At 45.8% G+C, this 27,644-nt stretch overlaps 1 long non-coding RNA gene across 1 annotated transcript in view; it reads right to left on the bottom strand.

The window, feature by feature from the left end:
• The window catches only part of LOC127198431 (uncharacterized), a 130,749-nt gene extending 126,336 nt beyond the window's left edge, over nt 1–4,413 (bottom strand). Inside the window, exon 1 of the long non-coding RNA XR_007831823.1 lies at nt 4,172–4,413. This is a non-coding gene — a long non-coding RNA (uncharacterized LOC127198431). The remainder of the gene's footprint in view (nt 1–4,171) is intronic.
• Nucleotides 4,414–27,644: the final 23,231 nt, after the last annotated feature.

Here is a 27,644-nt window from a genome sequence, read left to right as displayed (position 1 = left end):
GGTCAGAGAACATTACATCTTCCATTTTTTCCTCTCCACCACTTGCCCGTGATACAATTTTCACTTTTTCCATAAATCTCATCTCAAGAACCTCTAATGGGCACTAAACAGTCCACTTTTAAAATGCTCTGAGCACTTACAGCCTATTTAAAAAAATTTTTTTTAACTTAAAATTATATGGCACAGGGGCTGGAGAGATGGCTCTGAGGTTAAGAGCACTGGCTGCTCTTCCAAAGATCCCGAGTTCAATTCCCAGCAACCACATGGTGGCTCATAACCATCTGTAATGAGATCTGGTGCCCTCTTCTGGTGGGCAGGCACACATGTCGGCAGAGTGCAGTATACACAATAAATAAATAAATAAGTAAATAAATAAATAAATAAATATTTTAAAAAATTATATTGCACAATAGTTTTTATGGTTTGGATTTTTCCACACAAAGACTCATATGTGGAGAGGCTGGGTACTCAGCATGACAACATTGAGGTAGTGGGACCTTTAAGAGGCAGGGCCTAGAGGGAGGCAGTTTAATTTCCTTCCTGTTGCTATGATAAAACACTCTGGCAAAGACAGCTGAGTAGGGGAGAGAATTAATTGGCTTATACTTCCAGGTCACAGTCCATCAATGAGAGAAGTCAGGAAAAGGACTGAAGCAGACACCATGGAGGAAGGCTGCTTGCTGGCATGCTTCCGGTAAACGCTTTGCTGGATTTCCTAGAGAGTGCAGGAATGGTGCTGCCCACCGTGGTCCAGGCCCTCCTACATCAGTTAATAATCAAGAAAACCTCACACAGGCATACCCATAGAGCCAATATGATCTGAGCAATCTCTCAATTGGGACTTAGCCCCTCAGGTGACACTAGGCTGTGTGGCTCAGTAGGCTATGAGGTGACAGAGACATGACCACCCTGTTGACAGGATTGCTGTTGCTCTCCAGAGTGGATTTGGTCTCACAGCACCACGTTGTTTAGATTTTTCCAGCCACTCAAATTTTAGGCATGGCCCAATGCCAGGTATTTGGTTTCAGAAACACATAATAGACTAAGACAGTAGTTAAGCCCATTGGTTCTGTGTATCCAGGCAAACTAGATTAGAAAATTCCATTCTAGCTTTAAATAACAGCATCGTTTGAACTTAGCTCTGGGACTTGGTTCAACATCTGTAAAACAGAAGTAATACCATCTATATACATCTTGTGGTGCTTTTACAAGACTTCAATGAGATAATGCATATAAAGCCCTCAGCACAATGCTCAGGATATGGTAAGCACTCAATAAATGTTACTTTTATAGAGCTGCCTCGTATACGTCAGATTAGGCTAAGTTATGCTATGGTAAGAAAGTAGCCTCAGACATTGCTCTTGACAGAAGCACAGGGCTATTTCTTCCTCTCTCTCTCTCTCTCTCTCTCTCTCTCTCTCTCTCTCTGGCTAAAAGTCTCAGGGAATCAATTCTATATCGCTTGGCTCCAGGAGCCAGGCTGACAAAGGAGCTGTTACTGTAACACTGCCAGTCACAACAGAAAAGGGAAGTGAGACTGTGGTAAAGCAAGAATCGGCTCTTAGAGCTTCCACCGGGAAGTGAGTGACACCTGTCGCCCAGCCAGCGCAGAGTCTAAACCACACTGGGGCAAAGAAGAAGTGATTCTACCTTTGGAGGGGGTAGGGGAAGAATCAGTTGTATGTTTGGTTTCTTCCGAGTCAGATAATCAGCACTCTTGGTGGCTCTTAGAACCTGGCATGCAATAGAAAGTGAGTGTGAATTATATGGCTGGGTAGTGGGTGTTCATCAGGTCTCTACATTTTTAATTGAGTTGAGTGACTGATGACGGAGAAACTCTTTGCTGATCTATGGCAGGTGTCTGAAAATGTCACCTGATAAACTGATAGCAGGGGACCACAGATCTCTGCGTCTTAAAACAAATGAAGCCACCCATCTGTGACACGTGCCTCCCCAGAGCATCAACAGAGTCCACCTGTGATGGCTCCTCTCACCTGTCAACCTGTGTACATCTGAAATGAACTAAAACCCAATCGACTGGGAACACCTGTGAGGGATTGTTCCTTAATTAAATCTTTGATGTGGGAAGACCCACCTTTGATCCAGGTCTTCTGAAATGGAAGATCCAGCTTTAATCTGGGCCACACCTTCTGCTGGCAGCCTGAAGGACATGAAAGGAGGAAGCTTGCTCTCTCTTTGCCTGCTTCCTTTTGCTCTCACTGGCAACAGCCTTCCTTCACTGGCTTAAGAGCCTACTTCTTTGAGATTCCAGTGTATACCGAAGACCATCTGAGACACACAGCCTTGTGGGTTGAACAAGTACTGGACTCTTGAATTTCTCTTGGTAGACAGCCATTGGTGGACTAGCTACACCATGGATTGTAAGCCATTCTAATTAATCTCCTTCTTGTATTTATAAAGAGACACATTCTATCGGTTCTGTTCCCTGGAGAACCCTGACTAATACACCATGTTTACCTCAAGATTTCCCATTAGACAATTGGCAGGATGGCTCAGTGGGTAAAGGTCATCCTGCCAATCCTGACGACCTGGGTTTCAATCCCTGGGGCCCACATGATGGAAGAAGAGAATCAACTCTCTCAAGTTGCATGTTGAGGCATGTGTTCACCCTTCCCAGACACACCCACGCCAGCAAATAAATAAAATGTAATAAAAAATTTTAAATTATTTCTTGCTATTTTTTTTTGTTGGTTTTCTGTAGAATTTGTGGAGTCACTACCAGTTTTATGTATAGGTCCACAAACCCATGGCCATATGATTCTTTATTTTCCCATGGGCCCTTGACAAAAATAAGAATACCAACCTTTGTGTTACCTCAGAGATAAGCGCGGAGCCTGTGCACGTGGGCACCGAGTAGATTTAGTTTGTGGAGAGTGGCTCTTTAAATAAATACACATCAAAGAGAGCTATCTGTAGCCTGAAAGTGTAAATCTTTAAAGAAAATAAAACTTCACCCCCCAGGAAACTTTGGGTCTGTCTATAATTATTCATTATTATTGACTGCCTAGCCCTGGTTTTATCCCTAACTTTGAGGGTAATTCTTTCAAGTCACTCTCAATTTTGAGACTTACACTTGAAATTCCTTCCTGGGGCATTTTCATGGCCCCATTCCTGTAGCTTCATCAGATGCTCACATCCCTGGAGCCTTTCTTCTGCCAGCCGCAGATCACACCTCTATCGGGAATATCGTTCCCTTCTCTAGAGCTTTCTTCCTCTGTCAGCAGTGATCGGGTGTGTCATGTGACCCAGCCGCCAAGTCTTCTCTGCTCAGTACTAGAAAGGAATTTCCAGTGGGCCAGCTCACGCCTTTCAAGTTTCCTACACGTGGTTTACCTTTTTCTTTAGGGCAGAATCCCAAATGGGAAGGGATGTGACGAAGTCACTTACAGCCGCTGATCTGGGGACTGGTGGAGTAGCCAGGAGACTGATCAAAGAGTTCCATGAAAGGGAAGGATGTCAGCCTACTTACTCACTCTTTCCTTCCTTTCTTCCCAGCTTCCTCCATTTGTTCTTATCAATATTTCCACTGAATTATATGTCCATCAGTTTTTGAAATGAGTCCCTTTAGCCACCCACTCTTTCACAACCTGCTTCTGATTTACACTGGGCACTTTTTAAATGCTACATGCCTCTTTCCAATGCAAAGCAGCAGCAAAATATACTGCGATTTAAATGTACTTGCGACTGTCATACCGCCTGCTACAAGTTGGGAGAGCTAGAATAAAGAGTTCTCAGCTTTGTTTATAGCTTCCAGGTCTCTTACATTTCACATGTTTCGTAAGACAAAGAAAGGGTCGGTGAAAAGTTACGGATGAGAAGTTTGGAAGGTGTAGAGTCAAGTAGGCATCAGATCCGGCAAAGCCCCAGAGATTGAATCTCATTTCTATACCCTCTAGTTCTATGAGCTTAGATGATACATGTAATTATCTCTGCCTTAGTTTTCTCACCTATAAAATGGCTACATCAGGGTTTCACTGGAGATAACACAAACTGCTCTTAAGGTTCCGTAAGCAGGCAACAATTTAATACAGGGGACCAACCAGGTACTTAAAAAACTGTTGAAAGACATAGGGAGCAGACACTAAGCCTCAGCCAATATTAAAAAGTTACAAACACCATCACTGTACCAACAAACTAAGAGGACACTTACATCTGCCAGTCAGAAAGCTGGGGAAACAGGAGGCCACTGTCCAAACTTCTGAGCGAAGGATCACATCACCATAGGAATAATCCAAGAACATGGGGGATGAAGCGATTTGGAATCTGTCATTACCACCGCTGACTCCAGAGTCAAACTGTTAGTGCATCTGAGTATGCATTAGAAAAACGAATAGCACTCTTAAAACTCCTTATCACTCTACTTAGCTCAGTGAGGAGTTCCGGTTCTTACTTCCAAATGGATGAATCAAAATCACACGAGGACTATAAGCTGCAAGGCATTCTGGGAAGTGTAGTTTTTGATCAGCCACTGCAGGATAAGAAGTAATCCTGGAGGGGGTGCAATCTCCATTCACCACAATACAGGCCATACTATGCTGCATAAGAGTTAACTGAGATTGGTTATGAAAAGTGCCTTACACAGTGCCTAGCACATAGGGAGCATCTCATAAATGTTATCCCTTGTTATTTTATCTGAGAAAACCTAGCCTTGTTAGCTCTGATAGTAACTGTCACACACATTTCCTGGATGCTATGGGCATAAAATAACCAATTTAACTCAACAGCCTCATATGATGGGACTCTTATTTTTGGTGCAGGGTATACACAGAGTTCATGCATCCCTCTTTGTGTTCCGCATTCCTGGATCTCTTCAGATGACTGGAAATGAATGCCACAATCCACTCTCTGTCTTCTGATGCTGACCGCTCTTGCTGAGGGTCGCAGGATAGCCTAGCCCCCTTGAATACACAGGCTTGAAGTTTAGGTAGCTGTTTGAAGCGGTTGCAGCCATTGGCCAAAGCATGCTATTTACAGGTGTTTCATTTGATGGGTCTGAGGCAGGGCGTTGTTGCTGTGTGTGGCTCATTTCAGCACCTACAATCTCCCCTCTTTTCAAAACACCTGACTTCTGTGCTCTGATGCCAATTCTGATTCTCCGTTTTCCCTTCCTGCAGGTAAATCCTCTTCATGCCAGTTCCTATGCTGGGCCCTGCATATCAAAGGCAGTCAAGCTCTCAAGGAATTTTCTGTTCATGTAAGAAGACAGATGTGGCGCTTTAGCACACAAAAGAGAGGGAAGGAGCGCTGTTGTGATTGGAAGCCATGGAGTAAGAAACATACAAGCAGAGATCTGAAAGCAAAGTGATTGGTGAGAGTTTTCTAAGTGGACTCCAGGAATCAGTGCGTCCCATGGAAAGGATGGCGTGTACTAAAACATGCCTTCCCACAGACTAGTGGTTTCAAAGATCAATGAGTGAATCTGGAGTCAAATTCCTGCTCTCCCGATTATTGGAAATGTGTGGAAATCCAATTTGGCCTCCAGGAGGGTAGTGCCTGTCCCTGGATACGGTGTTTGTATGGTCAAGCTGTAAACAAGAAGACAGAGTAAGAACAATGAGGTATTCTTGGGGTTTGGATCTTAAATGGATTGAAAGCGTCTGAAGCGACATGACATTAGGCTTTCGACTGCCCGTGGTTTGTGATACTTGGGCTCTGTCCTTTGTGTGGGTGTAACTGAAGCTTTTGCTCAGTTCAATGTGATAGCCCACGTTTTCCAACAGCTTTAGTTTTAGCCTGAGTCTCTGTGGCTTGCAACTCAGAAACTTTATGGGATAGAAAGAAAGAGTCCCCCTCTAGAAATGTTCAGGCAGACTTGCATGGGTGATAGTATAGGAATTTAAGCTTTCTTTTTGTTCCCCTCAGGACAGAATGCTATGTAGATTGTTTATGTATTTATGCCCTGGGGTGGGGGATGGGCAGAAGACACATCACCATAGACACTTCCCAGGACGTGATTACACGTGATCTTTATTGTGTTCATTGTGCCTTCTGATGCGTTCCAGAATTTCTATAATAAACTGTAATGGGAAAAATACTAATAAAAACAATAAAATACATGACGGTTCCACCTCAAAGGACCGCTGTGAGAACCAAATTAAATAACGTGTATGAAAACCCCTGGGAAATGAAAGGCGTAAATGTGAATGCCTCCATCGTCTATGTTCAGAGCTGGTACTGTTTTCAGAGTCCATTCTCGGTGGGCAGGACTACAGGGCCACAGCCTTGCCTCTAGGCAGGCACGGCTAGGGTGCTTTATCTAGTCACTTCTGTTCATGGACCTCAGCATAAGCATCTTCCTGCGGCATCATTGCTTCCAGGGGAGCCGTCAAAGTGCTGCCTGTTGGGGATGTCTTTGATGCTGGAGAACTAATGCTACCTACGTGCTTGTACCAACATGTTTAAACCAACTCAAAAGAGATATGGGACACCCTAGAGAAGCCCCCCGGAGCCAGTTGCAGCCAAGAGAGTCTTCTCTGGCACTTTTCATCCCCACCTTTGCACTCATGCTGACACAGCTGGACAATTCTTTGTATCAAGGGACCAGGATCCTGAGCTAACATCAGCTACCACATAAATACTTGCAGCGACTACAAATGGAGGGCCCCTCAAGGGGTCTCCTCTGACAAGGTCCTTGGAACAGTAGCAGCCCATCGTAGGTCCTGTTCGGGACCGGGGATGCCACTGGTTCCTGGGACCTAGTATTAAACCCTGACATCTTTCCACCAGCCATGTGAAGTGTGCACATTCTTAAAAACTCAGGCCTATTTATCTATGATGGTTACAGCTAATATTGAGGATGTACCAGCAAGCAATTAGTACTGAGGGGACTCCATAGACCTTCAAGTGATGAGTAGGGAGCTCAACTTGAGTTCAAACCCAGCTCCTTCCTCTAATAGCTCCTTAGACCTTGAGGGAAAATTAACTGCCCCACCACTTGCATTTCCATGCCAGCTTATGCATACCTCATGCACAGCATTTATCACACCCCATTACAGTCACATGCATTTCCTTATCTTTGCTCTGGAGGCTCTGAGTCCCTAGGGATAAGGAATAATCATTATCTCGCCATCCGTTTCTGTCATGTGACAATAGCCTTCGTCATTGTCTGAGATGTAAACGATTCCTTCATCTAGTCACTCAACACATTTTTACAAACTAGCTACCCTGGGCCAGGTGCCGTGGACACAATGGTAGGTAAAACAGAACACCAGCCTCCATGGATCTGACCTTCCTGGGGTGAGGAGAGCAGCCCAGATACACCATTACAGGTGCCTGAAGAGGAGCATCAGGTGTGGAGGTTAGAGACGGCCTCAGTAATGTGTTTTACCTGAGACCTGAGTGAGTGAAGGAATGGGCCCATTCGGGATTTGTGGGAAATGCTGTTGCCAGCAGACGTGGGAATAAGAATGAATGCCAAAGAACCCTTGGAAGGGGAATGGTGGAATAAGAGGAGGTGAGACTAAAGGCGGGGGGGGGGGGGGGGGGGGAAGAGGAGGCAGAGCCTAGCTGACTACAGTGAGAAAGCTGGATTCTGTTCTAAGGGGAAAGAAAGCCAAGCTGGGTGTCTGCGCAGACATGATATGCTCTGATTGGCTGTCTGCACAGACATGATATGCTCTGATAGGTGTTTTTGTTCTTCGACTGGAGAATCAGCTGGGGAGGACCAGGCGGAAGAAGTGGGTGAGATTAGGAGATGATTCCTAGGCCAAATAGTTGTGATGGCTTGGGTGGGGGAGGGTCAGACCCAGGATTTAATTAACCAACTGCTTATTTCCAGGTACCAGATGATGAAAGAGTTGAGGGTGGAAAGCAACAAGGATCAGTTACTGGCATCACTGTGGAACTCTGGGCACGCTGATTGTAAGTGGGGTTCAGAGACCAGAGAAACGCTTAGATGTCTGGCTGCTGCTTCGAGAAAAGTAAGGAAGGGAAAGAGGGGGCATTAGAGGGCACCAAGACTACTTAGTCCAGGGCCTGGATTGCCCCCACTTCACATACTCCCCAAAGCCCCAAACCAGGTGGTACAGGGCCTGGGATTCTGGCAACAAAAGCGCTGAGACCTTCATAGCAGCTAACAGCTGCTGTATCCCCGCTGGCCCTATCTGCCAGTGCAAGACAAGGGGAAGGAAATCACAGAAAAGGAAGATCCTGCTCCCCCGCCTCACCCCCAGCCGGGTCTTGTTCTCCAACATGCTGATGGGGACAGGAACCAAGAGGCGTGTCCTTGGGGACACTGTACACCTTCTGTTTTCTCTTGGGGTCTCTAGAAGCAGCTGGCTGTGCAGTTTTCTTGCAGAAGTAGGGCCTGTGTTGGCCACCAAACTTCAGGGCTGAGCACCCCTGTGAATCAAGGCCCTCCAGCTCCCAGGTGTCACTTTTATGTACTCCCTGTTACTGACAGCTTCAGGGGGATGACAATGAAAATGCTCATATAAGGACCTGATGTGATTTATTCCCCTTCTATCTTAGTGCTCGTCAAAAAAGCATGTAAAAAGGGAATGCTGGGAGGTGATCCAAAGCAGATCCAGCTGAGGCTGCGGACCTCTTCCAAAGAAACTTCTTAGGGATATTTATGACCCTCAGCATGACTAAGTAGCCCTACAGGCATCAGAACCTGCAGAAAAATTCCCAGTACCTCCCAATACACCCCACATTTCCTTCATCAAAAACCTTTTCTCTCAGCCCACTGGGGCTTAATGTTCCACACCCTCCCCAAAGTCTTACATTGGAGCCCACTGCATCCAAGCATCTTTCTACACAGCTTCCTAGCTCTGCTTCAGATGACAATCAAGCCTGTCCCTATGAGTCTGCCCTCACCAGTTGAGCCCTGGCTCTGTAGCAGACAGAATAACAGCCCCTCCTGCAGGGCTACATCCTATGCCCTGTGAATCTGGTACCTTTCCTGACAAAAGGGAACTGTGATTGAGATAGAGTGTCTGGAACGGAATGTAAACGATATTATCTCGGGCCGTCTGGATAGTTCAATGTAATCATAGAATACCTTATAAGATGGCAGGGGTCAGAGTAACAAAGAGATGTGACAAGAGGGCTGGTGAGATGGCTCGGTAGGTAAAATGTTTCCTGTGCACCCACATAAAATGTGGGCATGGTGGCATATACCTATCACCCCAGTGCTGGGCATGTGGAGACAGAAGGATCCCAGGAGGATGACTGACTAACCAGTCTAGCTGAATAGATAAGCTCCAAGTTCAGTAGGATACTCTGGATCAAAAATAGAGCAAAGAGATGATGAAAGAAGATGCTGGAGGCTGACCTCTACAGGCATGGCATGGGTACCTGTACACACATATGCACATACACACATTAACATAATCACATACAACACACACATACACACACACAAACACACACACACCCAAGAGATGTGACAAGAGAATCAGGTTGGATGAAGAGCTTTTGAAGGTGGAAGAAAGGACCTTGAGCTATCCAATGCAGAAGCTTCTAGATGCTGGATAAAGTCAAGAACATGATTTGCCCAGTAGCCTCCAGAAGGAATGCAGACTTAACCAAGGCCTTGAGTTTGGGACTCCTGATATCCAAAAATGTGAGAGGAGATTGTTTTAAGTTGTGAGGTCTATAGCTGGTGTTCAGTTGGGCCAGTGCAGCTCTGCATGCTCCTGTCACCGAATGTGCTCTCACCCCATTTACTGCTGGTTCATTGTGTTCTGCCTCACACTGTGCCCTTGCTAGAGCCCTTGCCTTCTCAACTGATGTGGATATTCCAGGAACTCGGGGCACAGAGCTTTTGCACATCCTGGAGATTTAGCACAGCATACAATAACATGCAATGAAGAAAGGAGCGGAGCTTGGCATAATGGCAACTATCTGCAAACCTAGAAGCAGCAGTGGCTGAGATGGGGACAGGAGAGTCCCTGGAACTTTCTGGCCAGGCAGATTAGGCAATTGGTGAGCTCTGAGCTCAATGAGAGACCTTGTCTCAAAAAAGACAGAGATAGCTAGAGGGCAATACCTAGCATTGACCTCTGACCTCAACATGCATGCACAAACATACATAAACAAAACACACATACACACAGATGCATGCAAACATTTTTTAAATGGTAAGAAGAGTGGGTCAGGGTTAAATGAGAAACAGTATCACAAAAAAACCCTTCACTCCTGTTTATATCTCTGGACAGTACACACTTGCTTCAGTGGGACTTGGATTACCAAGTATGCTCTTATTTGGTACTTACTCTTTCTATGGCTCAGGAACTACTAGGTCTTTGGCATCCAAAACAGCTCATCAGATAAGGAAGGCTCCCTTAACAGGAAGTTCACAGGAGATTGGAAAACATAAGCATGCAATATGAGCCATCTATGTTACAAAGAGCCAGGGGTGGGGGGTGCATACTAAAGACAGCTAAAATGGTCTGTAGGGTCAAGGAAGGCTTCCTGGAAGAAAAGACTTAAAGGTGAAATCAGAGACATGGGTCATAGTTAAAGAGATCTGAGAGGGTGATGGGATGGAGGAGGAGGAAATAATATGGGAAACGAGGAGGAAAATATTTATATGTTCATATCATTACAGTACTAGTCACAATAACAAAAAGGACCTTTCTCTAGACAAACCACACTTTTGCTGACAGATGAGTTCACCAAACTAACGCAACTGCATATATGCCATGGCATGTCACCAAGTATAACAGAAGGGAACTCTGCTACATGGTATGACAGGCATGTTCCTCACGGATATTGTGTTCAGTGCAAAAGCCAGATGCCAAAGAACAACTTGACTTCTGCCTGGCTCCACATAGATGCAGAACCCAGAGAAGACAAATCCCTAGAGACAGAAAGCAGGATGGCAATTGCCAGGGGCCGCGGAGAGGAGTACAAGTAGTTAGTGTCTCAACTTGAGAAGATGAAATGTATCTGCAGTTGGGTGGGGCAGGGATGGTTGGTTACACAGGGGTGGGAGCATGCTTAGTGCCTTTGCAATAGACTCTTAGCATGGCAGAAATATTAGATTTTATAAAATACTCATTTTATACCAAGTTAGAAACAAATTTTAAGCACATTGGCCAGGAATGCCATGGGCTCCTCTGTGATCATCACTGAGCTTGTCTCCCTGTGAGGACAAGACCCGGGTCTATTCCAGGTGCCTGGGAGCTCAGGAGGAGGCAACCCCATAAAAATACCAGCTCAGTTTGGAAATATTCAGTTCAACTGTTCTATGTGTTCTCTTTGTATCTCCCACAGTCTCAATCTTCCTTCCTTTAGTGTATATATTGGCCCCTAAAGGACTAGAGTGTGTCACACTCAGCCATGTTAATGACCGTTGGCTTCTGCAGAGTCCCCTCTACATCTCTGCAGGTCACTGGAACACAGATGTCTCTGAAAAGCGACTCACGAGCATCTGGTTTTTTGTTTTAGTTTTTTGTTTGGTGTGTGTGTGTGTGTGTGTGTGTGTGTGTGTGTGTGTGTGTGTGTGCATTCTCCCCAGCAATGTAGTTAAGAACTTTCTGAATGTTTCTCCCTGCCAAACTACTGATCATGGCCCAGCTGGTGGGGGAGACAACACTCTTTTAGGACCTAGACCATGCAGCAGGGCTGAGAGAAAACGGGGGTGGAGCATGTTACCACATAGAGCTCCTGTCTCCTCTTTTCTCAACCACAAAGACACAGATTCACTAGAGAGTGTGGAGAGCGAAGAGGAGCAGCAGGCTTTCAGATACCACCCAACCTGAGGACCCCCTGTCCTGAACCCCCCAGACCACATGGCTGAGCCCAGCTTACCCTGGCGCTTTTTTTTTTCTGTAGGTCTCTATTCTTTCCTCTTCTCAGTGGGGACTTCTGTCTTGAGTGTCATATATGCCCACAAAGCTCTGTCCTCCAAATACAGTTAAAAGGTCAGATCATTTCCCATGGAGCTCGCAGGCTCTGTGGGGGAAATCACAGGAAGGTGTTTGATACCTGTAACAGAGTCCCTGAGCACTTTGTAACAGTCAGGGTGATTTTTCTCTGCCCAGAGCACAGAGCAGGCAACCAAGGGAGTGCTGCTTAGCCTCAGAGTTGTCATATTCGAGTAGCAGCCAGGTCACCCTTTTCTACCCACCTGTACTACAATCTTATAAGTGATTTCCTAGCACTTCTGAATTACATGGTACAGGAGAACGGAGGTGAGGGGATTGATTCTGTCTAGGGAGGATGGCCCGAGAGAAAAGGGTTGTGATGAGGTGACACCAATACTCCTTGACATCAATTGCATAGCCTACACAGCAACATGGCACCTTATTATCACATCCCCTTGTTGCACACACTCACACATTCTGCAGCTTGCACCTTCCTGGGCATGGTCATAAAGAGACAGAATGGGTTGGGAGGAAAAGCCATGGACTCGGGGCCAAAGAACTTGTATCACTTCTTGGCACAAACAAGGTCTTTTTGACCCTTGAGCTCTGGGTGTGACTTTCTCCAGAAGGACACTCCACAGACAATATCTTTATTGTCTTTCTTATAAGACTCTGTGAGTCAAATGGCTTGGAATAGGGGACCATGCTACACAAACCGTCTACCACTCTATACATATAAGATGAAAAAGAAAGCAACAACAACGAAGAAGAAGAAGAAGAAGAAGAAGAAGAAGAAGAAGAAGAAGAAGAAGAAGAAGAATCTTCACCACAGCAAAAGAATCAGGATTTTTCAAAAGTCAGCATGTGTCAATGGGCCGGTGAAATGGCTGCCTCCTACTTTCCAATTTGTGTGTTATTCATTTCTCATGCTCAGGAAAAACCACTTTGGGGGGTAGAAATGTGTGCAAAGCCACATGTTAAATGCTCATCTGGGTCCTTGATCAGGAAGGACCAAGCTGTCAGGTGTCCTGACAGAAACATTGACCCATTGTGCTAGATCCCCTAAATGCTCTCAGGACATGCATGACACTATCATCTCAGTGAACGCAAGTGTCAGTAGCCAGGTTCTTAAGGAACCCTAATCTTCCAGATCACTCTGTAAGGGCAGAGAACACCTCCCCCAACAGGCTTGGCCTCTCCCTATTTTGTGCCCCTCAAATTGCCCCATGTGTAGGGAGAGGCTACCCCAGTTCTGTGCTGTAATGTAGACACCAAAGAGGCTACAGAGAGGGAAAGAGATTCCCACACACTCAGCTAAGTGAGAGAGTTGTTAACAGGGAGGTCGGGGAGGGGGTCAGTGAAGCTGAGCAGGCCTTGCGTTGCCATGGAGTTTGTTGAATTAAACAAAGAACAGAGAGATGCTGGTATGATGAGGTGACCCGGGCTGCCTGGCTTCCATATGCCAGGTGCATATATGGAGCCCTGTTGGATATTCACTTGGCCTGCCATCCTTCTTCTCTCACTTGTGGGGATGTGGGCTCCGGAACCCAACATACAAAGGGTAGGGTTCAAGGGACAAAAACCGGGCAGATCAAGTTCCACATAGTAACCCTGGACCCTCAAGCAGCATGGAGGTGAGAACAGGGAAACCAAGGGTAATTAGCAATCACAAGTCAGTATCACAGGCAGGAGGTAAGAACCAGGAGTGGGTACCAACAGAAGCAAGATATAGGAGGTACAGCAATGGCACCCAGGAGGCCTGCATGTCGCGTCGTGTTTATGATGAGTGTCAGTTATAAAGTCTGCACATGAGAAGGGCTAAAGAGAAAAGTCTGCCTCTTCGTGTTAGGGCCAAAGGATTTTGGCCAGGAACAAACAAAAAGGTTTGTTCCTTGAAAGCCTTTACCTAATTTTTTTTTCCAGGTTTTTCTCTCCATCTACACTCTGCTGCCTCCCCCTGGAAGATCTCCCTTGCTGCTGACCCTGTAAGCTCTCAACAATTAGTGCCCAGGTCTCAGATCTGCTTACAAGTGGACCTAATGTTTGATGTGAAACTCACTTCCCATACTGGGCGCAACCCCATCATTTATCACCTCTGTCCAACAAACAGTTCTGTGGACAGACTTCCTGTGTACGTTGCTAAGAAGCATTTAGCACCTGCACACCGAGCATGTGTTCGTGGACCAGGAGGCAGACCCCAAGCGCCTGCGGAAAAACCTCAGCTTGATGAAAGCCCATAATGACGCTTGCGTCAAGGCTTGTGCTGCGCCGTATTATTGCTGATATTAAGGCACGATAAGCAATATTCTAGTTGATTTATCATTGGCTTCGCCTCACACTTCTGCGGTATTTGCAATTTTCCTCTCCCGGTCCCCAGAAGAGAATAGCAAATATTTTACTTTATTAAGCACTTTAAGGACAAGATTCAGAGGTCTAGAAGCCAGCATTCAGTCACTTCACAGTGTTAAGGGTTGGGACTTTTATGTCCTTTGGTATTTTTAGAGCATCTTTTGTAATGTTATGAGGTAGGCAGTTTTTCTGGTTTAGGTTTTTCTTCCATATCAGCATTCAATAGACTCACATGATATCTTTTTAGCATATGTGATATATCTGCTACTTGTCTGAGTGCTGAAGTTCTAGGGTTAAATAAAACCACCAAGGGCCCTTACTCTCCTGTGGCTTACTGTCTGCCCAGAGACAACCATAAACTATATATATATATATATATATATATATATATATATATATATATATATATATATATATATATATATATATATAGAGAGAGAGAGAGAGAGAGAGAGAGAGAGAGAGAGAGAGATAACCAAGTTAGATATACAGTATGAAGTGCTGGTAAGATATTTCTGAAAACAATAAGGAAGGAGTAATGTCTGAAAAACATAGGGGTTGGGGCCATATTAGAGACACTGGTCTAAAAAACATGATTTATTGACAAAAGTGACAATTGAATGATGGAAGCTGAAGGAACTGGCCATATGGACTCCTTGGGGAGAACATTCTATATAGCAAGAAAAGTTTGTGCAAAGGTCCTGGAGCAGAAATGCTCTTGGAATATTTAAGATAACAATGTGGCTGGAGAAATAGGTAGACAGCAGAAGATAAGAAGGTCACAATAGAAACAGGGAGCCAGGTCAGTCCTGGCCTGGGGGGCCACTGACAGGATGTAGCCCAAGGGACCTAGATCTTGAGCCAGATCAGCTAGGCTGCTATGGTGGAGACACAATATAGTGGCCAAGAGGAGAGTTCGGAAGAATAATCTGGAGTCTGTTATAAGAATTCCAGCGAGAGATGTGGCTGGGCACATAATATAGCAACGAGGCCTGTGAGAATCGGTTGGATACTGAGTATATTTTAAAAGCATATTTTGAGGATATTTCTGGAAGAGTCATGGGAAGCACTGGGAGTTTGCAGTAGAACAACTGAGAATGCAGGTGCCATGAACTGAGGTGTGGGGGTCTGGTAGGAACGTGCAGGGGCTTGTGCTTGGCCTCAAGGGCCTCCTGATGCCTGCCACAGATGTGGGGTGTCATGTTGGCATCTATGAATACACAGATGGGAATCGGAGTGGGGAGACCCCTGGGGGGGTAATGTTTAAAGCTTCCCCCGAAGCAGTGAGTGGGTAGGTGGAAAAAGAAAGAACTCCAAATCCTAAACCCAGATGTACTCCAATGTACGCCAATGTTGGGTATAGGAAGAGGAGCCAGCAAAAAGCAACTTTAGACAAAGCCGTGAGAAACCTAATGGAAAACTAGTGAATATGGTCATCGGTGGGTCAGGTAGAGAGAGGGCTACACGGGTAGGTGTATTATCAAGATGCCAAATAGTGGAGTCATGAGAAATGACTCTTAAGGCTGGAGTAACCCGGGTCAGATGCTTGAAGGAATTGTGGAAGGAAAAGTCCAAACTCGTGTGGGATGTGCAGGGACTTGGAGATCGTGAGAGTAGACAACTGTCTTTGTTACTTTCTTACTGCTGTGACTAAATACAAACCTGACCAAAGCAACTTAATGGAGAAAGGGTTGACTTTGCTCCAGGGGGCTATACTCCATCATGGCAGAGAAGGCACAGCAGCAGGAGCGGGAAGCATCTGCACTGAAGAAGAGAGAAGAGAAAGTGGGGCGGGCCCATAAGACCCCAAAGCCCACCCCCAAGGACTTACTTTCTCCGGAAAGGCCCCGCCCCTGAAAGGCTCCGCACTTTCCAAATAGCACCACCAACTAGCGATCCAATGTTCAAACCTACGAGCCTTTCACATTCACACTACCAAACCACAACAACCTTCACGGTCATGTTTTAAACAGAAAGAGAAACGGAGGTGATTGTCAGAAGAACAGGTGGAGCACATGGGTGCTGATGCAAATGACCCAACACAGCGAGGAACCATGAGGCTTCAAGAGACTGCCGGATGGAGGTTAGAGGTAAGGGAAAGCGGGGGGGGGGGGGGGGGGGGGGGGCGGTTTGCTGGAGAACTCTTCATCCAGGATATGGGTGCCAGAGTGTGGAGCTATCGGCCTGGCTTAGGGTCATGGTGGCTCCTATTTCTCAGTAGACAAGGTCACTGGGGCAGATAACTCAGCAGTCTCTAGCCACTGAATAGCCATGCCAACCATACCAGAATCCCAGAGCAGGTGGAGGCAATGATTGGAAAACAATGATGGAATTTGAAAGAATTCAGCAGAACAAAGTCAGCCCAGGACATCTGGCCTTTTTTCCCCTTATGCTTTCCCTTCGTACTGCCTTGATGAGTCATGGACACTGAGTATTTCCTTACGTACTGTCCTGGTGATTTGGTTCCAGCCATAAATCTAAGGTCATGCTGTGGTCATACACAATACATTTGATATAGACTGTGCATTGTAGACACAGTGCCTAAAAAGGAAACTACTCCCTGAAAGGGACCGAACATAGGATGCAAAGAACAGGAATTTTGTGGCTATTAAGTTAACATCAACCCAGAAAGGTAACCTAAGCTCCCTGTGCTTTCATTGGCCTTAGAAAGCAATGGAGAATGGCCTAGTGGTCACAAGTCTGGGAGTTGCACATATGTACAAGTTTGATTCCCAAGTTTACATCTCAGTTATATGCATTTGTTGATCTACGTGGCATTCATCAGTACAGCAAGAGTAACAGTTGTTTCTAAGGGACCAAATGATAAAAATGAGGCCTGGGAGATGTCTCAGTGGGTAAGAGTGCTTGCTGCTCTTATAGAAGACCTGGGTTTTGTTCCCAACACCCACATTAGGTGGCTTGAAACTGCCTGCATCTCTAGTTCCAGGGAATCTGATGCCCTCTCCTGGCCTCTGAGGATACTTGCACACACCTGGTGCACGCACAAACAGGCATGCACGTGCACGTGCGTGCGCACACACACACACACACACACACACACACACACACACACACACACACAAAACAAAAACAAAAACCACAACAAATCTGCTTAACATCCTTGAAAAATGCTCTGAATTTTGAATTGAACCCACAAGAAACTCCAGAATGTTCTCTCCAGCTATGTAAAATACTGCTTCTCTCTTTCAGCATAGCATCGCTTCTATGGGGCCTTGGTGTCTCTCGCCCTCACTCCAGTTATTTGATTAGTTCTCACATTCTCGGGTCTTCTTTTTTTCACTCTCAGATGCTCTTTTGCTGATGGCTGTGGGATGGGCAGAGCACTTCTTTGCTTTGAGTCAAGTTTTATAGTCCTCCCTTCTCCCAACACATCTTTTAGAGATAACCCATGTGGGAGAAATTAGGTGAAGAATGTTGGTTTGTCGGGGAGGGTCACAGACCTAGGTCAAAGCCCAGGGTCACTGCTTCACCTCTCAACCATCCCAAGTGCTAGTGAAGAAATCCAGGCACACTATCATCCCATCTACAGAAGCCCACTTCTGTTTCTGTGCATTTCCACACAAGGAAAAATGCATGCGGAGAACATAGAAGCATCCTAGAAGAGACCCACAGTCCATGGAACAAAGGGTGGGAGTCTAAGGCAAGGATACACAGCAATAATGCGATGGGCAGTACAAGCAGAGTACTGACATCTAGGCTTGGAGCTGACTGCTCTACACGGCTTATGGAGAGCTTTGTAATAACTGGACAACAAAGGTCTAGTCATTGTCCCAATTACGAACAAGAGGATGCCAAGCTTAGAAAGCTTGTGGAATTTTCTACAGTGACATAAATAGTAAGCTATTCTCATGGTATCAGGAATCTCTAGGCCCATTTTATTTTTCTTTGTAATTCACTTATTTTTATTGTTGTGTGTATGTGTGAGTACTTGAATGTCTGTATATGCATCACATGCATGCTTGGTGCCTCTGAGGCGAGAGGATGTCATAGAGTACTCTAACATCGGAGTTACAGACCATTATAAGCCGCCTCACGTGGCTGCTGGGAACCAAACTGTCTTTTGCAGGCCCAGCAAGGGCACTTAACCACTGAGCCATCTCCTCTCCATGTTCTATCAGAGTAGTATGTCCATTGTGTAAGCCCAGGAAGGGCAACACAGAAGAGTGGAGGGTTTATATATTTGTTGTTGTTGTTGTTGCTTGATGTAGAAAATTGAGGAGCTGCCTTGGTTCCAGTCCCAGACAGAGGTGTGAGGACCTGGAGGAATGTGTTTTTGGAAGGGCGTCATGCTGTTCCCCAGGTGTCTGCCTGGCCTTTGTCTCCTCTGAAATAAAGAATGCAACTAGCAGGCTGCATCTGCATCTGTGGCTTAGTTTTAAGAGATGTGGGTGGCTGCTGAGATCTGAAAAGAGACAGGTGGATGCTTAAGGAATCTCACTAAACTTTCAATACTGTTCTTCTGCAGTTAGTGGGGGAGGACACAGGGACAAACACTTGGCCAGGACAATGTACAAGGAGCCACCAGATGCCTCTACTGCAGCCCCAGGGAGCTGAGCCCCATGCTAAACTCTGTGCAGACTAACCTCTGGGAGAGTCTTCCTGTCCATCTGGTATAGAGTGCTAAGACTCCAAGGAGCCACAGACCAGCAGACTCAGAGAACTCACTAGGCTTTCTAGATAGGTCAGGTTTTGTTTGTTTGTTTCAGCACAAGGGTGCAGACACTCACTGCACCCAAGGAAAATTGTTAGCAGTAGCTAAGTGTCAGAGTTTGGAGCTAAAACATGTCCCTCGCAGGCTGTGTGTTTAAGTATGTCATCTCCAGCTTGTGGCGCTGCTTGTGAAGTGGGGAAGCCTCTGGGAGGTAGGACCTAGCTGGAGGAAGGAGAACTGTGACCAGCAAGCTCCAGGACTCCTCCTGTCTTCGCTTCCTCAGTGCCGGAGTTACAGATAGGAGCCGCCACAGCTACATCTGGCTTTGTACATGGGTGCTGGGGACCTGAACTCAGGTCCTCATGTCTGCACAGCACACACTTTACTGCCTGAGCTGTCCCCTCAGCCATCTCTCTCTCTATCCCCTGGGACCTATGCACTTAACAAAGTGGTTAAAACTTGTTCTTGTCTCAAAAACATGTATAAGATTTTACACACAACTCTAGTGTGGGCGGGGTTTCCTATACAATGAAGAATAGCAGGGCTTCAGGCTCCTCAGAGTGCATGAGGCTTTTTTTTTTTTTTCTGCTTTTATTTCTGGATATAGACTTACATAGGATGTTGCCGAGAATGCCAAAGGTTTGGGATGCATTTAAGCTGTGTGTACAATCCTCACCTGAGGACGCAAACACCAAGGCAAGAGTGGGCAGCCAAATTATGAGCCCAGAATTCTTCCTCCTATGACCTTCCCAGAGGAGCACAGACTTTCAGCATCCCAGGACTCTGCAAGGCCATGGCCAGTGCTGCTCTTGGGTAGCATGGCTCCTGGTTTGCATCAGGAGCGTCTGGGCTGCTGCTGCTGCTGCTGCTGGCAGATCACACAGCACTGCTGGTGCCTCTGAGAGCTGATCAAGAGGCTTAAGCAAAAGCCAGGGGGATTTGGGGGGTAAGACCAGCTTTTGAAGGATACCCGTGAGAGCTGGTTTTAGCAGGGTGGATGGCTGCAGCTTAGCCAGAAACTTATAGGTATGTATGTCCACTGGCTGTCTGTAGGAAGAACTGGAGAGTATCTTACCTGGAGGAAGATGTGTGTGGCGAATCTAGGGAAAAACTTCTGAGTTTTACTTTAGCCACAAAGGCCAACGGTTAAACAAATCCCAATGGGTGTAAGAAATGAAACCACGTTGGTTTTTTGTTTGTTTGCTTGTTCGGTTTGTTTTGCTTTTGTAAGAGAAGCACATTAAGACTGACTTCCATAGTATTCTTCACTCTGGCATGCAATCTTTGAAAGCCAGAAGCCCGAAGAACACAACCCTTTATTTCCTACCTTTACAGCTGGCTTCTCTGGGAGAACAGTAAAGTTGTCCTCTGGTGAAGCCAAGCTGGCCAGTGCTCAGACAGCAAGCAGAGCTGTGGTGGTGGTCAAATGGGGATTGATGTCATTTGGACAAAGATCTGAGGGCATATGCAGGGCCAAGGGGCTGAAAGCAGGGAGTATTTAGCTAAGCCAAGAGGGATTAGCTGCAGCTTACCAGGGTGGGTTTTCATGTGTCTGGAGAAAGACAAGTGAAACAGCAGGCCAGTGGGGAGACCAAAATGCCTGTGCCCACAGAAGTCTGAGGCTGTCTGCAGGGACAAGGTGGTCTCGGGTGTATAAGTTAGGAGAGGAACGCTTCCCTAGCCAGCCTCAGCAAGGCAGCCAGGGTTCCGAAAGAAAATTTATTTTCCTCCTAACAAGAATTGTATAAAAAGGACTTTGGAGCAAGTCGTTCTCACAAGGCAAAGGTTTCAAATGCAGTTTAGCGCCCACTCACGCTGGAACATCCCCTACTCCCTTCATCCCGCAGATTCAGGCCCATCGGAGCCATTAGTGGAAAGAGAGAGCACCATCTAGGGCTGGGTGATCAACAGCCACCATTCTCACTCATGTGCCCCCCTCAATCGGTCACCAGCCGTTCGCATTCCCGCCTGCCAGCTCTCAAGTGCACACAGACATATATATACATGCATATGCACGCTCATATTAACCCCATGCCTCGCTCTGTCAGTCTCATTTACATATAACATTGTGCAATGGGTTTGTGTGTGTGTGTGTGTGTGTGTGTGTGTGTGTGTGTGTGTGTGTGTGTGCTATGAACAACTTAGGCAGTCTAATGAAACCAGGAACTTCCTTGGAAAAAATTGTTAATGCAGAAATGAAAATACATAGGATTAGACAGAGAGCTAACCATTTTCAAAATATCTTTAAAATCTGGAGTTTGTCAATACATGTGGTTCCTGCTTTAAATAATATTCAGTGATGGGTCTTATAGACCGATAGTGTAAAGGCTATAAGTAATATTTTGATATATCTCAAAGAATTGTAAAATAATAGGAAAATATATGACATTTCTATTGGCATTACATGCATAGACACCACAATACCAATGTGTATTGTTATTTATAATTGATATTTCAGTTTGTGGTAACAAAGCTGTTACTCAAGTTCATAAATTGTCTTTCATTTTTGCCCTAGAGCCTTAGAGACCCATCCCCATCATTAGTCCAGGCTAATGACTGCCCTAACTTTCCTACAATGCATAGTTGTAAAGCATACGCACATGCACTTCATTCATTACATCTCTAAACACTTGTTCACCAATGACCTGCTCACCCACTCCCAAACTCAACTTCGAACACTACCCAACTTTCACTCACATGACTGTGTCCTGATAAATATCTATTAGTCATTTGTACAGGTTTTTGTCAACAGGTCAGTCCTGTTCGCATTTATGTTGTTAAGTTGCCCACCACAGCTAGTTTCAAGCTACCAATGCAAATCCATGGAGCCCAGAGCTGGAAGAGATGAGCACTGCATCGTATTTGCACCACAGAGATGTGATAAAGGTAAAGCACCTCGAGGAAGATGGGCATTGTGACACCTGTTTATTACTGTCCCCCTGGGGTGGAGGAGAGAGCAGAGACAGGTATTTCCCTGGAGCTCATTGGTAAAGTTGCCTACCTGAATTAAAAAGTTCTCCAGGTTCAGTGAAAGACCCTGTCTCAAAACATGAGACATTTTACATGGGTCTCTGACTTCTCCAACATGTGCATATGCACACAGCTACACCGTGTATGCATGTACACACACACACACACACACACACACACACACACACACACACACACACACACACACATACACACACACACATACACATACACACACACACGCACACGCACACGCACACACACACACACACACACACACCTGGAGGGATAGTTGAGAGCAAATTGTACACTAGGAATTTTAACGATATATTATATTCATTTTTACATAACATCGTCATTTATGCCCATAATTATAGCACTTATATATCTCTACCTTTAGACACAAGTTATCCATACATACCACACACGTCACTGTATTAGGTGAACATAAAGATATAATTCAAACATATCTTTAGATTTATATAACCCCAATCTTGAAAACATAAGCATAATACTCAGTTATAAGGTTATCATTCACCCACAAACCCATTCCCACATAATCTTTACTCATGAAAACACAACACACACACACATCAACACACACTCATGAAAAACATCTCAAACGTGTCAATTCACCTACATACACTGTTCAAACACACTCAAGTGCTCCCGTACTATAACAAGCACACTCTGTACGCTCAAGTTCAAGTGTGCATAGTTCTTCTTTACTGTTGTCATGTGACTATGTTTCTGAGGAAAGTTGAACAGCAAGTCTCTGATTCTTCCAGCTAGGGACCTGATTACAGACCATAGTCAGGATACTGCCAGTCTAACTTGATGAGTTAGTGAGTTTTATTTGGGTTAGAGGAGTATGGCTGACGGGTTACTAAAAAGAACAGGAATGGCTCAAAATCAGCTACAGCACCAAAAGCCTACCTCAGCATGGGTGATGATGGCTCATGAAGGTGAGGACGTAGAGACCACACCACAACTTGCAGGCAGCACAACAGGTTGAAGGGTGTCTCTTCCAGGCCACTTGGCTAGTCTCCGCAGCTTCTAGACAGTTGAAGGAGTCTGTGCCTTTTTCAGAAAATTTGTTTTGTCTGAGAGTATCTCTCAGCAGTCTTTACACCTTATATATGCTAGGGGAGGGAGGCGCTAATCTGGTCTTTTTCGGGGACTTCCTGAAGCTATTGAATTGTTTACTTCCTGACTCTAATGAGCTTCCCTGCAGGATGGAATGTTTCACCGTCCCTTAAGAACATTTTGTCTTAATGAGCATTTCCCTAAAACAGAGCATGTTACGTGGGCAGAAACTGCTACCCAACAACACTCGATAGCAAACACATGTGACTAACCCCCATCTCTGCAAGCATGTGCATGAAGTCACACATACACATATTATCCACATGCACTCGTTCATGTGGATTCTCTGTCCCTTTACAAGGACAACACACGTATTTTAGTATTCACCTATTTGTGCCCACCCACCCCTACCCATAAACATGTGAAGCTGAGCCTGCTTCCTCCTTCATAGGAAAGCCTGCTCATTGCATCTGACCACACTTCAAGAATGTGAAGGCCAGATTGGGTGACCTCAGATGAATGCGTCAGGAAAAGCCAGGCAGCAGCTTGGCCAGAAAGCCCATTTCCACAGCAAAACCCTAATCTATCACTGTCTCCTCTTTTGTCTTTTGACTTCGGACTCAATGAACTTCAGATCCCTTTCATCTCTGCCAGTAGAAGAGATTAAACATCTTGTGTTGAGAGGAGTGGGTGACATAGAGGACCATGGAAGCTATTTCTTTGTCACCGTTGAGTCAAAGAAATCTCTACACGGTTTCCCATAAGTTGGAGTTTCACTGCCCATATATCAGACAAGAGGGATAGATAGATCAAGACTATTTACTGCTTTTCCAAGTAGCTGGATCCTGGATCCCGCGAAATACAAGAGGTGGAGGGATAGGGCTTTTTGCTAGAGTTCTGATGGAGGGGATCTCTGAGAGGCCTTGGCTGTGGTATCTGCAGTCGCAGATGAACTGGGGGCAGTGTGGTCTAGGGGCTCACTGACCTGACCCTTCATGATGTAGTTTAGGAACCCATATGTGGTTGAACTCAGGGGCTGTTTTTGCCAGGAGTTTTCTCTGTGTTAGAGCAGCAGGTATTTGCTAGATTGACCTGAGACTTTATTAATGTTTTATAAAAGATGTCACCTGAGACCCCCAAGGGCAGAGTGCTCTGACCAGACCCTGACTCAGCAGCTTCTGGTCCCAAGGTAGAAATGATTTGCCTTGCATTTCTGGGTCAGCCATGGGGCCTGGCATCGGCATCCGGTCCTATCTGGTCCATGTGTTACTTTGGCTGGGTGACTGGGTGTGCCACTTTCTGCTGCTATGGTAACTTACCCAAGATAAGCTAAAGGGATGAATGGTGATGAGGCTCAGAGTTTCAAGGATTTAGATGCATAGTCAGTTGGCCCCGCTGCTTTGGGCCTGAGTCAAAGCAGATTATTGTAGTAGGGGAGGTTATTCACCCTCATGGCATCCTGGTAAACAGAGAAGTTTGAGTCAAGGGTCTATAATTCTCTTCAAAGGCACACCCCCAATAACTTAAGTGCCTTCCACTAGACCCTTTCTCTCAAAAGTTTTTACCAGTTCCCAGTTACACAGGAGTCTGGGGACAAAGCTTTTGACAAGTGCTCAGGGGAGAGCATTTAAGATCCAAACTACATCAGTGGAATGGGGCTGCAGTTGGCACACATGATCAAGAGGTGATGGGAGGCAGAGAGCTTTGCTCTGAGGCTTATGTCACTGAGTGGCTGAGTGGCCTTGGACACTCCGAACCTCTCTGAGTTACAGCTACATGAACCAGAACACAAATGCTTGTTTTAAGTGGCTTTCAAGATCTTCTTAGTTGCCTTGGGCAGCTGCTGTAAGGAAGGTACAGGGAAGATCTAGGCACACCAAGAAGAGGGCTTTTAGTTTCAGTGGTCTATGCCCAGGGGACAGGAGAAAAGACTGAAGTGAGAAGGATGAGTCCAGGCTCGGTGTGATGGGTGATAACTGTCAGCGTTATAGACTTTAGAGCCACTACAAGATAAACATCTGTGTGTGTCTGTGAGGGACCCTAGATTAGGTTTACTGGGGTGGGAAGATATATTAACTGTGGGCAATACCATTCCATGGGCTAGGGGTTCTGTTGTGTGAAAAAGAGAAGGTGAGTTGAACACCTGCATTCACCCCTCTGCTTCCTGACTGTGAACACCACAAAGTGATGAGCTGCCTCACACTCCTGCTGCCGTCCGGTCTCCACTGTGATGGACTGTACCTCCAGACTGTACTTGAAATAAAACCCTTGCTTCCTCAAGTTGCTCTTATCATATATTTTTGTCACAGCAGTGAGGCAAGTAATAAGTTTACCCCAGGCTTCATTTATCCAGATGTTTATGGAGGCTGGGTAAGCAACTGCTTTGAGGATAAAAGAAACTATTATTAAATATAGGGAGTGGAAAGGGTTGGGCAGGTCACAGTGCCCGCCCTTAACAGGATCTGCTTTGTGAGAGAAGTCAATTCCTAAACAAGAGTTTCAGAGGTATGCTCCAGGCAGGCAGGCAGGAACGGAGGTGATGGGCAAGGCAGGCAGGCAGGCAGGAACAGAGGTGATGGGCAAGGCAGGCAGGCAGGCAGGAACAGAGGTGATGGGTGAGGCAGGCAGCCACTTTGTCCAGCTTGTCCTGCTGGGGAATTTGGGAACAGCAGCAACTCAGCTTTATCGTTTTCTCAGAACCCTAAGAAAATTGAGCATATTGCTTCATTTAATAGGCACACCACACTATGCATAGATGCGATTGCCTCCATTACTATGTGCACTTTATTGCCAGAAGAAAATTTTTGGACAGGAATGGGTAAAATTGGTTGCTACACCTGGAAGGCCCAGGGGTAGAGTTAGCATGGGAAGGCTCAGGTCTCAGACAAGTCCATCAGGGTTCCTTCTTCTTCTTCTGTTTACCCCTCGGTCCTTCTAAAGAGTGCCCCACCCCTTGCTAATACCGTTAGTGTATCTGTCTAACCTGCAGCCAGGATCCACTTGGTTTGCACAGAGCCTGTTGAAGGCCCATTTGCTCAACACATAATGGGGATTAGAATTCATTAATGCACTACAAATTAAAGTATTAATAACGGCTGCGGAGTTTAAATGAGAGCTAAGGAAGGGAATCGGGCGAGTGGCTGCTCCTCCTGTGTCCCCCACCTAACTGCATTGTTCTGGCAGGGGCGATCCTGCGCTCTTTAATATGCTGTGACAGCCGCTGAAGTGACCCCAGACAATAAACAGTGCCTCCTAGTTAAGTATTAATCTGCCAAAAGAATGACCTTCATCCACTAAAGAAGGGATGTTTTTAAAAACCTCGCAAGTGGAGGAAGGCTCATTTGCTCGCTCATTTAGCATATTAAAAGGGTATTATTGCTACAAACAAGAAATCTAAATGAGGCCTGGGCAGGAGCTGCGGATAACACTCCTGATTAAAGGTGCAGGGTAATGATGAACATGGAAGGCTGAATCCGTTATTGTTCCCCAACATGGCAGGACCTGGCTGCCAGGATGATAAGAGAGTCAAGTCTGGACCAGGCTCTGTCAGACAAGTGTGAAGGATGCCTTGCCAGTGGGTGTTGTCTACCTCTACCAGGGGACAGCAGGTTGGAGGAGGGATGTCAGAGGTCACCCTAGAAGAAGAAAGCCTAGAGAGATGGTGTCAAAGAATTCCCCCTACAGTGACAGTCTGTATTTCTTATTGTCATCCTCTGGGGTCCATGCTGAGCCACTCCACAGACAGAATCTTTTCCCTAGAGCCCAGACAGTTCTCCACAGGATCAGTCCTCACAGTTCTGGGAAAAACATCCGACAGGGAGAGAAAGGGAAAGGGAGGGTTTGTCTCTTTGTCTCTTCTACCCAGGAGAATGCTGAGTCCTTCCAGGTCGCTGGAGGGAAGAGGTTGGAAGACCAGGAGTCTACCAGGAGAGGAGGCTGGGTGCACTGGCAAAGCCATGGATGAAGACAGAATTAAAAACATAACTGACTGGAGAAAACAAAAGGACCTAAGTGCTGGGCTGGCGAGGTGGTTCCGTGGTGAAGAGTATGTGTTCTGTTCCCAGGGCTCCCACGGTGGCTTTTAGCTCCAGTTCTGGGGGTTCAAACTCTTTCTTATGACCTCTGTGGGCAACAGGCACATATGTGGTGCGATGCATACACGCAGGCAAAACACCATCCACACAAAATTAAGTAAATATATATATTTTAAAATGTAAAAGGAGATATAAACACAAAACTCATATCCAGCAACTATCTGTGGGGAGAGGAAGCATGTAGCTATCATGGTCTATCGCACGGTGAGCCAGCAGGTGACAGGGAGACAGTCCCTGCAAAAATGAAGCAGGTGTAACCAACCTGCATGAAATCAAGTTTTAAGGACACAGAATTTTGAGGCTATAAGTAAGTAAATGGGTGACAAGAGGAAAGAGGACAGATTTTGAGACTTAAAAGGGAGTTATATTGTTCTAAGAGCCTGTAGTGTTTGGAAGTCACTTCTGGGCTATGCAGTCCTTGAGGACAGTGACCCTGTCTTGTTCAACTCTGCCTTCTTATCCCCCTAGAACTGTTCCTAGCAGGCACCGGCAGAATTGAGACCATTTGTTCTCTCTACTGAGAGTCCTCTTCCAAGGTACAGACATGGAAAATTTTCCCAGCGTATCTTGGGGCCAAATCGTAAGCAGATAACGAATATTTGACAGATAGGACATGGATAGAAGTGATGTGTCACCTCT

The sequence above is a fragment of the Acomys russatus genome, chromosome 14 (assembly GCF_903995435.1).
Source record: "Acomys russatus chromosome 14, mAcoRus1.1, whole genome shotgun sequence".
Lineage (NCBI taxonomy): Eukaryota > Metazoa > Chordata > Mammalia > Rodentia > Muridae > Acomys > Acomys russatus.
This window is presented reverse-complemented; position numbering and strand designations above follow the sequence as displayed.